Source organism: Bidens hawaiensis, unplaced genomic scaffold, assembly GCF_021521415.1.
Source record: "Bidens hawaiensis isolate Kalapana, Puna unplaced genomic scaffold, B.hawaiensis_p1.1 tig00059336_1, whole genome shotgun sequence".
Lineage (NCBI taxonomy): Eukaryota > Viridiplantae > Streptophyta > Magnoliopsida > Asterales > Asteraceae > Bidens > Bidens hawaiensis.
Window position 1 is genome coordinate 90,574 of NW_027500706.1, and position 16,417 is coordinate 106,990.

Consider the following 16,417-nt stretch of genomic DNA (forward strand, 5'->3'; position numbering starts at 1 on the left):
AAAAAAACCGGAAAGACCAACCAAAATAACCAAACTGAATCAGAAACCGACTGTTAGATCGAACTCTTGATTCGTTTTGGTTTTGCATGTAACTAAAACTGAAAAAACGGAACGGGACTAAACCAAACTAATAGATTTATTTTAAAATTTAAATAATTTATAATAGTTTAATATATAGTTAACCCAAATGTTTTAGCCCAAATATACAATAATCAGTTAGTTATTAACTAACAAAAAAACTTAGGCCCAAATTCATTATTTCTAGCTAACCAGAAAAGTAAAACTGAATCGAACCCAAACCAAACTGAAAAACCTAAACCGGTCTCAAAAACCGACACTTTGGTTTTTTGTCCAGTTTTAGACGTCCAACACCGAACCGAACCGACCCAAGCACATCCCTAGAACTATCCAATGTGCTAATTCAATACAAGATGACTGTCAGTCAAAATTCTGATGTATAACGTTTTCACTACCTTTATTTGTATTTATCCAATTATTTACATTAAAGTTATCCATAATCATATCAATTTCAAATATTGAAAACAAAATAAGGCTAAAGTACTTGAATCCAATAGGGTGTGCATGAATCCAAAAAAGGGAAAAAAATGGAAAGACCAAACCCGAATAACCAAAATGAAGCAAGCTAAGACGGTCTGGTTTTATGTTTTCTTAAAAAACCAAACTCTTGATTCGGTTTCTGTGTTTGCATGTAGTTAAAACCGAAAAAACGGATCCAAACCAAACTAATAGATAGTTAACCCAAAAGTTTTGGTCGAGATGTATAATAATCAACTAACTAACAAAAAACATAGGCCAAAATTTATTATTTTTTGGTTAACGCGAAAAAACTAAAACCGGACCGAACCCAAACCAATAACCGAAAAACTGAAACCAATCAGTTTTGAAAAACTCAAATATTGATACTTTGATTTTTGTTCGGATTTAGCCCAAAACCGAACCAAACCCACCTATGCAAGCCCCTAGCAATCCAAATTCCAACGTGTTAATTTCAATACAAGATAACAGGCAAAGTCAAAATTCTGTTACACTAGTTTTATTCGTATTTATCCATTTACATTAGAGTTATCGATAATCATAGTAATTTCAAATATCAAACACAAAGGTAACTAGCTGAAAGAGAGAGTACCTTTTAATGGATTATATGCTCGAAGTGTAACTTCATCTTCCAAATCAGATTTTCAGATGGTTCATCTTTCGATTCAGATCTGTTTATGTTCAACAAAGAAATGCTGTGTGGAAGATGAGTTATGCCAGTCCTCCTAATATCTAACAACTGTAAACATCCTACATTACCCAATTCGTCTGGCAATTTCTCAAGACTATCACACCATTGAATAATTAGGGTTTTCAGAGATTTCAACTTACAAATGCTATCAGGGAGATGTTTAACGTTTGTCCAAGTTAAATCTAGGCGTTCTAAACATTCCAATTGGCCAAGGTCCTCTGGCAATTCCTCTATTCGACTTAAACAAAGGTTAAGAGTTCTCAAATGTCGTAGACTACAAATGCTTCCTGGAAGACCCTTAAGTCTACCGCAATGAGCGAGATCTAGAGAGACAAGCTTATGAAGATTTCCTATTGATGAAGGTATTTCTTTTATATCGCTATTACGTGAAAGATCCAGCTCTAGTAAACTATTGCTGGAGTGCCCTGTGAATATATAATCAGGTAATTCCCTCAACACATAATTCCCTTATATAAAGAACCTCAACTGATTTCAACTGCTCGATAAAAGATATAGTTTTCAATTTAAAGCACTTATTTAAGTTTAAGTGGACAAGGCTTTTTAGACATCCACCATGCACGTCAAGTTTTTCCAAATCAGAACAACTTTCAAGATTTATCCTCTCGAGATTGGGCGTAAGGCCAATGTCAAGGCTCCTCAACTCGGTAAAACTCAAATCAAGGAATTTGAGCTTCTCCATGACCTATATTACAAGATGAAAAGAGAACCCAAAAAAAAGATAAACATATGTTGTTGTGATAACCGGCTAATAGATATACATATATACCATTAAATAACAACCAACCAATCATACTACCTTTCCCTTTTCCCAAAGTTGTTTGATTTTGCTTCCAAACATTTCAAGTGCAACAAAATTATTTGCTTCAAACGTTTTGGGTAAACACCGATGAGGGTACCCATACCAATACAAATATCGTAATGAATTTGGAAGGTGAGGGTATTTGGACCAATACAGATATTGTAGCGAATATGGAAAGCGTGGGCGAGCTTCATCAATCTTCACACGATCTTCAGCTTTCTTCTTGAAACTTATGTTGTTTACAATAAGGCATCTAAGATTCGTCATGTTTCCAAGACCTTCCAAATAAATACTAGGAGTAAATATTAGATCTATACATCTTGCTGCTTTACCACCCTGGAATTCACGAACAATCATAAAAGATGTGTTATAACCGATGAAAAACTTGTTTCATCTCCACCTTACAAATAAAATGGACTCTTACTGAGTTATCAACCAAGATATGTTCGATTTCCTCTTGAATCCATAATCGGCTATGCTTGCGCGGCTCATCCAAATGCTCACGACCTGCAGTACTCTTACCTATTTCTTCTATATGGTCATGCATGTCTATGATTACACCATAACGTCTTTTGAAAGTTACGATCAGAGATTTTTGCTCAAGAACTCCTAAACCATCTTTAGCATAAAGTCCACAACATTCAAGCATACTTATTGCATTGTCTTTCTGCCATCCTCGAAGGAAGCATGCCACATATAGGAATATTTCCTTGTGTTCATCCTCTAGGCTTTCATAACTTAGCTCCAATATTTGAAGAGTCTCCTTCGATGGAATTGTTTTGAGTCTCTCAAGTGTAAAGGTCCATTGCATTTCATTTTTACCACATAGTTCTGAACCCAAAACTTTGATGGTCAATGGAAGACCGACAACACAACTTACAACTTCACGTGTATGCTTTTCATACCCTTGAGTTGGAATATCTTTCCCAAATGCATGCCTACAGAAGAGGCGAATTGCTTCCTCTTCTGATAAAAGATTGACATCATGAATCAATTTCACGTTATGTTCTTTAAGCACCTTTTCATATCTAGTTGTAATTATAATTCTACTTCCTGACTTGAACCAAGAAGGGTCACCAACTAACATCTCAAGCTGGTCTCTATGATCCACATCATCAAGAACAATAAGAATTTTTTTACCAGACAACCTATTTCTCATTAAGTTTTTCCCTTCATAAACACCACTTACAGTAATGTCTTTATCTTTTAATACATCTCTAAGGATTTGTTCTTGCAACATCTTCAAACCAAACAAAGGGGATTTTGAATTTCCCCCCTTCAAAACAAATGGATATTTTATCAAAAATGGCTCGGGCTAAAGTTGTCTTCCCGGCACCTCCAATGCCCTTGATCCCTACAATTCGAACATCTTTCAAATCGATCTTTAAATACGAATCGAGTTCTAGCATCCTTTGTTCCATGCCTATTAAATTTTCATCAACGCACATAACAAAGGGACGTAACTCGAGTGAAACCCGCTTAACAATCTTTTCTATGACTTTAGCTTCATGCCTGTAGATGAAAAAAGAAGATTCAATTAGCTTGCTTGATCGAGAAACCACATGAATAGTTATTTTCACCTTTATACATGCTAAGCCTGCCGATTATGATCCTATAATCTATAAATGGGTTGATTACGGTAAAAAGGAAATTTTATATGGTTTCAATTGGGTCTAGACGAATTATACAAAGGGTTAGAATGGGTAGCCTATAAACACTTGCTAAATCAAAATGGGTGGTCAGGGCGAGCAACCACTAACGTTGCCTACACCATCACCATCACCACCACGGTCGTTGTTGTTGCCTTCTCTGTCACCACTACCTGCACCGCTGCTGCAATCACAACCATTATCACCGCCCGTAATACCGGTAGTTTCTGCCTCCTCTGCTAGGGTCTCCACCGCGTATAGTAGTCACCATAAAAGAACATAAAAACATGTGGCCCGAGAACCTAGTTTGATACTTAAATTATAAAACGACAAATTTCAGCCAAACTGACTTTAGTCCAAACAATTTTCACTAGAACCAAAGCTAGTTATACTTTTGTAAATCAGCGTTTTGACCCAACCTGATCGGCCGACCTGGCCGTCCGTTTGCATGGCATTATCCATACAAATTGGAAAACAAGTATAATATATTTCATTTTTAGATTAGAATTTGACAATAGAACATGAGATGCCATAGTAGAGATATAATGAAGAATTACCCATTCGCAGTCTGCTTTACATCCCAACCAGACAAATCGGCTGCTCCTTTAAGAGCCTCTCTCCATTTTCCAACCTCTGATTCATTCTTATGTACAGAAAGGGCTTCCTCAACTGATCCAATTTGTTTTCGGACTTCAGAGGGATCCACATCGTAGAACACTGGGAAAGCAATATGCCCGCCCGTCTTAATGCACTCCATGATCTTCAGAAGCTCCTTTAAGCACCATGATGAAGATGCGTAGCGTTTGGAAAAAACAATAATGTAGAATCTGGAATCTTCGATGGCTTGTAAGAGCCCATCATTGATCTCTTTTCCTCTCTCGAGTCTCTCGTCATCCTTGAAGGTGTAAATACCTTGTCGATCAAGTGCTGCATAAAGATGATCAACAAAGGTCTTGCGTGTGTCTTCACCACGGAAGCTCAGAAACACATTATACTTGTAGATTTTGTTGTGACCATGTGAACTTGAAGAAGCCATTGATCGAAGGCAGATCCTAAAAGGTCAAATATTTTTTGAAGAAATTTTCACCAGATGGTTGCAAAGAAAATAGGATGGAATGAATGTTTAAAGTGCAGAATGCATATTAAGATAAGGCTGGGCAACGTGTAAACCACGCACAAGGAGATAATGTATTCTGTGGAATTAAATCAGACTTGAATAAAAACAAACAGAAATAGTTAGTTTCATTGCACTTACACATCATCATTACATATGAAGATAAATGAGTAACAAGTTACGTCGCTAGCTACTTGGATCATAAACGAATTATGGGACCTATCTCTTTAACTTGGGTTTACTTTTCAAAGCCATAATAAGGTCACGAAACCCACGGGCAACACGTAAACATCATCCTCAAAATTAAGTACAAACAGTCCAAGCAATATAATTTCCACGAAACCCACAATCAGCAACTTGGATCAAAATGGGGCCTGTCTCTTTAATTTGGGTTTACTTTTCAAAGCCACAATAAGGTCAAGAAACACACATGCAACAACTTGGATCCTTAGTGGGGCATCTCTCTTTGATTAATTTAGGTTTACTTATCAAAGTCTTCTAATTTTAATGGAATGGAATGAAGTTTTGTAGTTCATACATCATATTAAAACACCCTAGGCAGGATAGAAATTAATGACTTGATATATAAAAATATTAAACAAAAGTCCATTTATATCTTTATTTAATAGGTTTTATCAATACAGTATATCTTAAATGGTTTCGAGTTAAGTTTTACATCAATCGACTTGTATCCTCCTTCTGATCAAAAAATCTAAAGCATTAGTTTGAAATTCGGAAAAAAGTATAACGCCGTTAAGTTATTTTTAACGGCGGACCATTGGGGGCCAACTTTTTTAAATTTGGGACCGCCAGTGGTGATAAAATGAATAGAGATTATTATCGGCCAATACCAGTCAATAGGGACTATTATAATCCAATAAACCATCTTAAATTAGTGATGATTGAATTGAACTCTTCAATTACTTAGTTAATTTATGGAATATGTAACTAAAAAATAATCTAAAATACTCATTTATAATTTATTGGTATAGTAGGGACTCAAGTCATCCAATCCATTATTGAAACATACCACATAAAACTTTCGTGTAATTAACTCTTTTCTTTTTAAGTAATAAATTTAAATTCCTTGAAATTAAGTACAAACAATCCAAGTAACGAAATTAAATAGCAATATAATTTTCACGAAAGCCACAGACAGCAACATTGATCTAAATGGGCCTATCTATTTGTTTTGAGTTTACTTTTAAAAGTCGCCCGGTCACGAAAACCACATGCAACAACTTGGATTGTATATGTGCCATATCCCTCTTTGTTTTGGGTTTACTTTTCAAAGTATCTTTCTATAAACTATGATATTACACATAATGGAATGGGTCAATAGGATGAATCATGATTTATGAATGATGTAATAAGTTTTGGAATGTGTTAAAGTTATATATTGTTTTATTTTAAATTCCTAAAATTATATATATTTCTAGTTCCTTTTATTTCTTATATTTGTGTGGTTTTAATAAAAGAAAATTGAAATGTGGCTTTGGAAGGATTGGTTTTCTACGTAGCTAATTTTTTCAACAACGTTTGGAACTACCTCAATACCCAAGCGAGCTTTCAGAAATGGCATGTCAACCGTCCATACTGATTTTGACTTTTCAGTCTTGACTCCCCATGAACACCATCAAGATGAAACCCTAAAATCCCCCCAGGTCAGACTTCGAACCTGATACCTCAAAGATACCAAGCCTTAACTATCACTCCATGTCATTAAACCAGAAGGCCCCGTTGCATATTTTTTTTAACAGTCAATTTGGATCATTAACGGATCACTGACCCACCCAACCATCTCCCATCCATAATCAACTAATAAAGCACCCCAGCCCTGACAGAAATAAGTGACATGTTAAATAAAAAAATTAAACATAATTTGATTCATATTAATTAGCTAACACAAGAAGTCTGTAACTTATTAGACTAGTGGAATTGTCGTGCGTTGCGGCAGAGAAACTAATATTCGATCGATATGGGTTTGATTAGTTATGGTACCAGAATTTGCTATAGCAAAATTTATATTCATTATAGGTTACGATATAAGAAATAAGAAATTTATATTACATCATTATCAAAATTTAGGGATTATTTAGCTGGTTGATGCACAACTACAAGTCAATGATATACAATTATGTATTGGCTGATTGACATGGTTAATTGGTCATATGCTTGATTACTTGGTTGATGCATTGCCTATTTTTTCTTCTCAATACTTTGTATACTTTTTTTTATCTATCATGCAATGTGATATTGTTTTATAAAGATATATACCTTCTGAAAATTGAAACAAACTCTCTCAATGATTCTATGTCATCTAGTTATATGTTATACCAATAAGTGTCTACTTTTATTGGTTTTAAGGCCATAAGCTGGTGTTCCATAACATATACATACAACATGAATCGATAATGTTGTCATCCACCAAATTCCTCTATATTGTCTTTATGATGTGTTCCTGAGTATCATTTAGGGAAAGAAAAGAAAGGAAAATGTACGAAATAAGATTGGTTGTGTTCCCGAGTTTCATTTAAGGATGGAAAGGGAAGGAAATAGGAAATGTGTGTTTCCGAGTTTCATTAGAGGAAAGAAAGGGTAGGAATTGATAGGAAAAGTAAGGGTAAAATGGAAGGTTTTATTTGGATGGAAAGAAAGTTAGTGAAGAAAACGAAAGGAAATGAAAAAAAAGAGAAAGGAAATGATTCTTTTCCTTTTCTTTCTTTCGTTTAATTATCTCGGACTTTTCTTAAATTTCTCTCATGAGTCGATTAATGTTGCCATTCTATCTTCTAACTTACCTTTTAAGCTATAATTGCATTCTCTCATCATGTAGAATCATTTCTTTTTAAGGTGTTATGGGGATTGCCAACCTAGCAGCTATTTTGATTTATCATATAAGTTTCGTTGGTCGTTAAAAAAAAGATCTGCTCCTTTTTTTATTTTTTTACTCTTAAAGAAAGATCACGTGATTGACAATATTGAGTGGCACCAACAAATTATCAATCAAAAACCCAAATTCAGATCCTCTTATTGTTCTTAATCACATGTATATATTTTTCAGAAAAATAAAAAACATATGCATGAAATGTTTTAAAAAATAATGCAATTTAGTGAAAGCGATGGTTATTAAATTTCAAGAACCAACTAATCTACAAACTTTTGACACACTTTGCTGTCATAGTTGGATCAAATAGGCGACTTTTGTTGTACCATCTCTTGTAGATTTTCCCATAACTTAGGGTCGTTATAATCCTTGATAACAAGCATGCCCTGCGTCTAGTAGCATTTGTTCAGGGTTTCTAGTAGCCATACCAACAGCCGCCATCCCGGCTCCATTAGCTGCTTTTAATCCCGAAACAGAATCCTAAGCAACACACAAAAAGTTGCACATGAAACACACGGCATACGTATTGAAACAGTTGGTTATTTTAACAGATGATTGAGTTGAGTTCATACCTCAAACACAAATGCGTGATTTGGGGAAAATTTAAGTGCATTTAGAGCCTTAAGGTACGGATCAGGAAAAGGTTTTGGCCTTGCACATTCTTCAACTAAAACTATCACTTCAAAGAAATCTTGTAGTTTAAGCATTGAAATCAGCAACTCAGCATTTGATTTTGGAGCGTTTGTAACCGCAGCCCGTTTCAGGCCAAGATCTTCTACCCATTTGCATACATCGTTTAAGCCGCTTATAGGTTCCAATTGTTCGGCTGCCAATCTGTTTGTTTTTAGACAAGAATTAAAACGTTACATTTTAAGGTCAAAATTACTTGAATAACAGTACAATAAAGATTATAACTTTAAAAGGCATCATGTTTTACCTCAACGGGACAGCAAATCAGGTCTGAATGTGTTAAGCGGGCCAGACACGATTGACAGAAGTATTAAACACCAACTCGCACGATTAATTAAAGGTTTCATTTCCTCAAACACAAACATGGGCCCTTTTAACACGATTAATATTAAAATTTTTAACAAGAGTTACTCAGAACTTTATGTCAAAGAACATATCTTTTTTTAGTTTTTATAGATTTTATCTTTGAAGGGCAAACTTACTAGCTTTTACTTAAATAATGATACAAACTACTAGGGGTGCAGACGAGCAGAGACGCACGTGAGCTACTCGTGATCAAATAAATAAAAAAAACTCGAAATGAGCCGAGCCCGAGCGTCAAATAAAAGCTCGTTTAGTTATCGAGCCAAAGCTCAAGCCTCGTATGGGAAGATCGTTTAGGTTTGTCGAGCCTTAACGGGCCTAGCGTAGTTTTGAGTTTTAACTTTTTTGAACTTCTATGTATTTATTTCACACTGCAGAGCCGAGCTTTAGGCTCGTTAAGGTTTTCTCAATAACACAAATAATTAAAAATAATAACAAACAAGCTGCGCACAAGCCGGGCTTGAGCTTGAAACATGAGTAATGAACCGAGCTCGAGCTTGAGCTCTCGTAAGTCAAAGCAAGCTTGTCACACCCTCAAAATCCACTAACGGAGTTTTACCGTCAGAGGGTGTGAACTAACAGGATCGGAATCATTAATTATAATCAAACCATAAAAACGTTTAAATGCAAATAAGTGCGGAAGCGTAAACCATATAAATAAAGATGATTCAAACAATGCATGTTCCTAGACCGCGCGCCCGCCTCGGCTACCTGAGAATAACATACTAAAAGGGTCAACACGAGGTTGGTGAGTTCACAAGTTATATAAAAATAAATCGTTTAGCGTTTGCGTTCAGCGTTTTACGTTAAGTGTCTTGCGTAACCACGTTACGGCGTTTAAGCGTTTTGTGTAACCACGTTACGGCGTTTAAGCGTTTTGCGTAACCACGTTACGGCGTTTAAGCGTTTTGCGTAACCACGTTACGGCGTTTAAGCGTTTTGCGTAACCACGTTACGGCGTTTAAGCGTTTTGCATTACCAGATAGTGTTATGTCAAATTATATATCGATAGGTAGCTAATCTATACAACAAGTATCGCTAAGTGGTTCGAGACCGAAGCTGACTGTTTATCAAGTGCCCGTCACCAGGTCAACCCAGACCATGGTAAGTGTTAGCCAAAATTACACCCACTCAACCTCCAGTTGAGCTTAGCGTCGGGTGGGGTTTGTCAAACCCAGTAGTACTACCCAAAAGTGACTCGCTATTCCAAATATTAACCGGTCCGATGTGTGGGACTTCAAATGTTACGTATGCCGCTTAGCCTTTACAAGTGATATATAATTTATAACAAAATCTTTCATATGCGTTTATCTCAGAAAATATGTTTATCGGAGTATGTTATCTCCCCCAAGTGAAAAACGTTTGAAAACAGTTTAAGAGTGGGGTAAGTGAAACTCACTGTTTGCGAAGAATTTCCCAAATTAGATCACCAAGTGATGCGCGTCGTAGAACTCTCTCTAGCGTTCTAAATTAACAAAGAGATTTTCTAAGTTTCGGAACGTTTAACGAGTCTCTAGACTCGGCACATAATACCTATGCACATAACATGTATCGTGTTTCGTTTTGTGGATCGTGTGTGACTTAAACAAGTACACTTGTGATACAATACGTGTGTGAGCAATTACATTTGTGTCATGTATAAACAATGTACATCACTAGCAAATACTCCCCGTAAAGGCAATTTAGTCAAAATACGACAATTAATTAGCAATTACCCTCCACAAGGGCATCTTGGTCAATTTATGACAATCAATTAACAACTATCATATTTCATGCAATTTCACAACAATCAGCAGCTAATTTCATCGAGACAAAATTTCTACTTGAAAGATTGTACTATTTCACCGATCATAACATCTCAATTAATTCACCAAAAATCATCACTGAAGCATACATGTCTTAGGTTTCCAGAACATATTTTATTTTATTTTTATTCCACATAGATTTCTCATAATGATCAAAACACTACAGCAACTCATTCAGTCAGATTCATGCGCAACAGAATGTTATTTGCAATTCCCGTTAAACGAAAAATCCAATAATGCAAGACCACTTGGGTTAGGTTCCTAACTCAATAAGTAAACTTCCAGAAGTGGAACCAACAAATTGGCCTCTTAGATTATGAGATATAACATTTACAAAACAACCTAACAGCAGGTCTAACAATTCAGCTTTGCACCACGTTTTTGTAAAATCATAAAAGTTAACTTTCACACGTCTAAAAATTACAAATTTATATTCTTTAGAAACTAGACTCAACCTAGTTTACTTTAATATCAATTATCTCAATCAAATTCCACTTTAACATCCCGTTACATTCATTCAAACATCAACAACACAATCTGTCCAGAAACTGTTTGCATCCAAACTCAACAATTTAACAATCTATGAACTATCATGCATTCACATAACACTCTAGACTCCATAAACAATATCCATGCATATCAATTACACCCAATAAAACTAACAATTAAACATAGAGGATGCATAGAATAGTTGTTTATACCTTCCTAGCACCTTAATCTTCAATCAAACTTGAAAGATCTTGAGTGTGTGTGTGTGTATATTGATCGATCACAAGGAGAGGGGAGAGGGGATGGCTGGCTGATTTGGGGTTAGGGAAAAGGGATGGGAGTTAGGGTTAGGTTATCATGTATTTATAGACTAATATGTTACACCTTGGCCCCTCAACTCCTAAGTATTACTTTTTCTAGAACATTCTATCATAACTTGCACCTTAAGTTAACATTAAGTATTTCCTTTTTCTAGAACATTCTATCATAACTTGCACATTAAATTAACATGACAATAATATTATCACATAAAACATAATCCTAACACATAATTATCACATCATTAGTGTTTTAGTGTGTTTCATTTATTCATCAATCGTTTGCGTTTCGGTGCAAATCCCGAAAGACTACTACACATGTAGTAAGTGTTAAGCGTCATTTAAACCCTAGTTTAAATGTAATGAAGTTTGCGTTATAGATTCCATAAATCTAAAGTTTGAATTGACGGAGTTGCGTTAACGGAGTTAACCTGAAATTGACGATTGTCACATCATTCCCATGTTAAAAGAATTTTCGTCCCGAAAATTTGAGTCAAGTCGTGATGTGTGTCTGAAAAAGTAAGAAAAATTTCAGTTTGTCATATCATCCCCTAGTAGAAAGAAATTTCGTCCCGAAATTTAATTCATACTTCCGGTGATTTCTGACGGTTTGCTGGGTTTCGCGGTTTTCTGTGTTTGGTCAGCCCTTCAAAAAGGTGAGGATACTTTTTCATCATTTGATTCTCGCGTTCCCACGTGAACTCCGGTCCACGTCTCGAGTTCCAATGAACTTTAACAATTGGAATTTTGCTGTGCTTGAGCGTTTTGGTTTCCCAATCCAAAACCTCAACTGGTTCTTCAATGAAGCATAACTGTTCATCAACTTGCAGTTCCTTCAAAGGGACTACTTGAGTTTCATCGGATAGGCATTTCTTTAAATTCGATACGTGAAAAACGTTGTGTACACCGCTGAGTTCTGCTGGTAAGTCTAGTCGGTACGCCACTGGAACCAAATGCGTTCCGTTATCCGATAAGGACCAACATATCGTGGGTTGAGTTTGTTTCGCTTTCCAAAGCGAACCACACCTTTCCAAGGTGAGACTTTGAGTAACACTCGATCGTTTACTTGAAATTCGAGAGGTTTTCGGTTCTTGTCAGCGTAACTCTTTTGGCGATCTCGTGCTGCTGCCATGCGATTTCGGATTTGAACAATCTTTTCCGAAGTTTCGAGTACCAGTTCTGGACCAGTGATTTGGCTGTCACCCACCTCTGCCCAGCAGAGTGGGTGATCGACACTTCCGTCCGTACAGTGCTTCAAACGGCGCTGCTTTAATACTTGCGTGGTAGCTGTTATTATACGAAAACTCTACCAAAGGTAAGTGGGGTTCCCAACTTTTTCCGAAATCCAACACGCATGCACGCAACATGTCCTCTAAGGTCTGAATAGTTCGTTCACTTTGCCCATCCGTCTGAGGATGGTAGGCTGTGCTCATATCAAGGCGTGTGCCTAGGGCGCTTTGTAGTGACTTCCAAAAGTGCGAAGTGAAACGAGAATCTCGATCAGAAATGATTGAGACAGGCACTCCGTGTCTAGACACTACTTCTTTCATGTAAACGCGAGTCAGTCTTTCCATTTTGTCCGATTCCTTAATCGCTAGGAGTGCACGGACTTAGTCAACCGGTCAACGATCACCCAGATGGTATCGCATCCCGTTGGTGTCTTAGGTAATCCCGTGATAAAAATCCATTGAAATTTGTTCCCATTTCCACATGGGAAGTTCTGGTTGTTGCAGCAAACCAGATGGTTTCTGATATTCTATCTTGACTCGGGCGCAAGTCAAGCATTTGCTCACGTAGGTGGCGATGTCGGCTTTCATGTTCGGACCACCAGTAAAGTGCCTTTATGTCGTGGTACATTTTATCTGAGCCAGGGTGGATAGAATGTCGAGACTTGTGTGCTTCGTCCATCACTAGAGTTCTCAACTCTCCGTATTGTGGAACCCAAATCCGGTTCTCAAAATATCGGACCCCGTCCGATTTGGTTTCAAGTTGTTTGTCCATGCCCGCATGAGTTCTGATGGAAGATTATCATCTTTCAAAGCTTCAAGTTGTGCATCGCGAATCTGGTCGGGTAAGCTAGCATGAATTGTGAGTTGCAATGCTCGTACTCGTCTGGGTTTATCGGTTTCTTTTCTACTGAGGGCGTCGGCCACTACATTGGCCTTGCCAGGGTGGTACTTGATGGCACAATCATAATCCTTAAGCAACTCGACCCAACGACGCTGTCGCATGTTCAGCTCCCTTTGATCGAAGATATGCTGGAGACTCTTGTGGTCGGTGTATATGGTAAACTTGGTACCGTACAAGTAATGCCTCCATATCTTAAGGGCAAACACCACAGCTCCGAGTTCCAAATCATGAGTCGTGTAGTTCTTCTCGTGAATCCGTAGTAGTCGAGAGGCATAGTCTATAACCTTCTCGAGTTGCATCAGCACACAACCGAGACCTTGTATAGATGCGTCACAGTGTACCTCAAAATTTTCTGTTCCCTCGGGGAGGGCTAGAATGGGGGCGCTACAGAGTTTGGTTTGCAACAGTTGAAAAGCGGATTCTTGCGCGTCACCCCAATTGTACTTAGTGCCTTTTGTGAGTCAAAGCAGTGAGGGGTTGAGCAATCTTTGAAAATCCCTCGATGAAACGCCGGTAGTAGCCGGCCAGTCCTAGGAATTGCCGCCCTCAGTCGGAGTCTTAGGTGCTTCCCAGTGTTGATGGCCTCTACCTTACCGGGATCGACATGGATACCATTCTCGTTGATCACATGTCCTAAAAAGGGAACCTCGCGAAGCCAAAATTCACATTTCGAGAGTTTAGCATACAGTTGTTCCTTCTTCAATAGTTCCAAAATTACCCTTAAGTGATCTTCGTGGTCAGTCTCGTTCTTGGAGTAGACGAGAATATCATCGATGAAAACAATCACAAACTTGTCGAGGTACGGCCTTGCATACTCGATTCATGAGATCCATAAATACGGCTGGTGCGTTGGTTAGGCCAAAAGGCATAACCGAAAACTCGTAGTGACCATACCGTGTTCTGAAAAGCCGTCTTAGAGATATCTTCTTCGTGCACTCTTAGCTGATGGTAACCAGATCGTAGATCGATCTTCGAGTAGTAACTCGATCCTTGAAGCTGGTCAAACAAATCATCGATTCGGGGTAAAGGATAACGGTTCTTGACCGTCACCTTGTTCAACTCCCGGTAATCGATACACATTCGGAAAGTCCCGTCCTTCTTTCGGACAAACAAGACAGGGGCTCCCCATGGTGATGAGCTAGGTCGGATAAAACCCTTATCCAACAAATCTTGCAACTGCGTGGACAGTTCCTGAAGCTCCGCCGGTGCGAGCCGATACGGGGCTCGGGCTATGGGTGCTGCACCGGGTGTCAACTCGATTTGAAATTCGACTTGACGAATAGGAGGGAGTCCAGGCGAATCCTCCGGGGAAAACTTCCGGAAAATCTCGCACAGCCGGTATATCTTCGATTCGCTTCTCATCCGCGGGTTTCTCAGTAATATGCGCCAAAATTGCCGTATGACCATTTCGTAGATACTTTTGCGCCTTCATAAGGGTAATGACGCTGGTGGTCATGCCGCTTCTCTCGCCTCGGACCAAAATGTTCTCACCGGAAGGGGTGGGTAATATGGACTATCTTATCGTGGCATATAATCTCCGCTCGGTTCTCGGATAACCAGTCCATGCCGACGACGACATCGAAACTACTAAGCGTAAAAGGAATAAGGTCGATGTCAAAGACATGACCTGACAGTTTAACTTACATCCCGCAAGTACATGAGTCGTTACTATAGTTTTACGTTAGCTAGTTCAACAGGAAAGGCTTAGCGTCTAACGGGGTTGGAGTTAGGTCTAAGAGTTGGCTAAAGGCTTTCGACACAAAACTCCTATTAGCTCTAGTATCAAACCACATAGAAGCAAAACAATCGTTTACAGGGAACTTACAGGTTCCTTACCGTGTAAGGAATGATTTTTATTAACCAAGACATGTTTTATGGTATTAAACAAGTTCAAAAGCTACTTATTGCGGGCTTGACATGACCCAATCACAAAAGCTCTTCCTTTCCCATTGTTTCCACCACACACTGCCATTTCCATTACCTCCATTGTTGTTATTCTGTTTCAGCTTAGGGCAAGTCTTTCTTAAAATGTCCCTCTTGACCACATTCATAACATCCCTTAGTCGTCGCAGGTGGTTTAGGAGCATCCTTTGCCGCAAGGTCTCCTCTACATTCCTTTGCTTGGTGACCCCTCTTTCCGCATTTTAGACACTTGACTCGGTCACACGGGCCAGCATGATGATAGTTGCACATGTTGCACTTCGGGTGCTTACCATCATAGCGTTTGAACCTGCCCGCTACCGTTGTTATTGTTGTTGTGACCTTGATTGTTGAAGCTCCGGGTGAAATCGGGCTTTCGGTAGTGTTGCTGCTGTGGGGGGTTCGAGAATGAGGATCTTGTGTTGTCGAACTTTCTCTTTCCGCTGCTCGGGTTGCTGTTGTTGTTGCTGTCAGTTACTCGGGTTGTCACGGGCTTTAGTGGTTGAACCCCTAGGTGGTAACGCACCTTGGGTCACAGCTTGATCCGTCAGTTTGTGAGCTAAACAGATCGCTTGTTGGATCGTGGCTGGCCTGGAAAACGTCACCATGCCCTGAATCTGCGGTGCTAATCCATCAATGTATCATTTCTATTCTCTTGTTCGGCGGATCCACCATCCGCCGGACACATCACAGCCAACCCGTGCGAACGAGTAGTGTAGGCTTCGATTTCCGAACCCACCATCTTCAACGACCAAAATTCTGACTCCAACTTCGACATCTCCTCTCTCGGACAGTACTCCTCTCGCATCATGTTCTTGAACTCCTCCCAGTTCATCGCGTTAGCCAGTTCCAATCCAAGAATTTGCACATCTGCACATCGTCTGGGGACACCTCTGAGTGTGCCTCTGGCTCAGCCGGTTCTTCCTCCGGTTCCTCTTCGGGTTCCTCCTCGGGATCTTCCTCAGGTTCCTCCTCAGGGCTCCTCTT

At 38.7% G+C, this 16,417-nt stretch overlaps 2 pseudogenes across 2 annotated transcripts; both read right to left on the bottom strand.

Annotated features, from left to right (window-relative positions):
- Positions 1-1,150: 1,150 nt before the first annotated feature.
- LOC143602676 (disease resistance protein Roq1-like) lies at positions 1,151-4,895 on the bottom strand (annotated as a pseudogene). Its single transcript, XR_013147890.1, has 4 exons — positions 4,273-4,895; positions 2,491-3,578; positions 2,064-2,402; positions 1,151-1,949 (listed from the first exon to the last, which is right to left on the bottom strand). The product of XR_013147890.1 is annotated as a disease resistance protein Roq1-like (transcript).
- A 3,123-nt stretch (positions 4,896-8,018) lies between these two features.
- On the bottom strand, positions 8,019-12,252 carry LOC143602677 (haloacid dehalogenase-like hydrolase domain-containing protein Sgpp pseudogene; annotated as a pseudogene). The gene is made up of 3 exons (XR_013147891.1): positions 12,047-12,252; positions 8,289-8,550; positions 8,019-8,196 (listed from the first exon to the last, which is right to left on the bottom strand). The product of XR_013147891.1 is annotated as a haloacid dehalogenase-like hydrolase domain-containing protein Sgpp pseudogene (transcript).
- Positions 12,253-16,417: the final 4,165 nt, after the last annotated feature.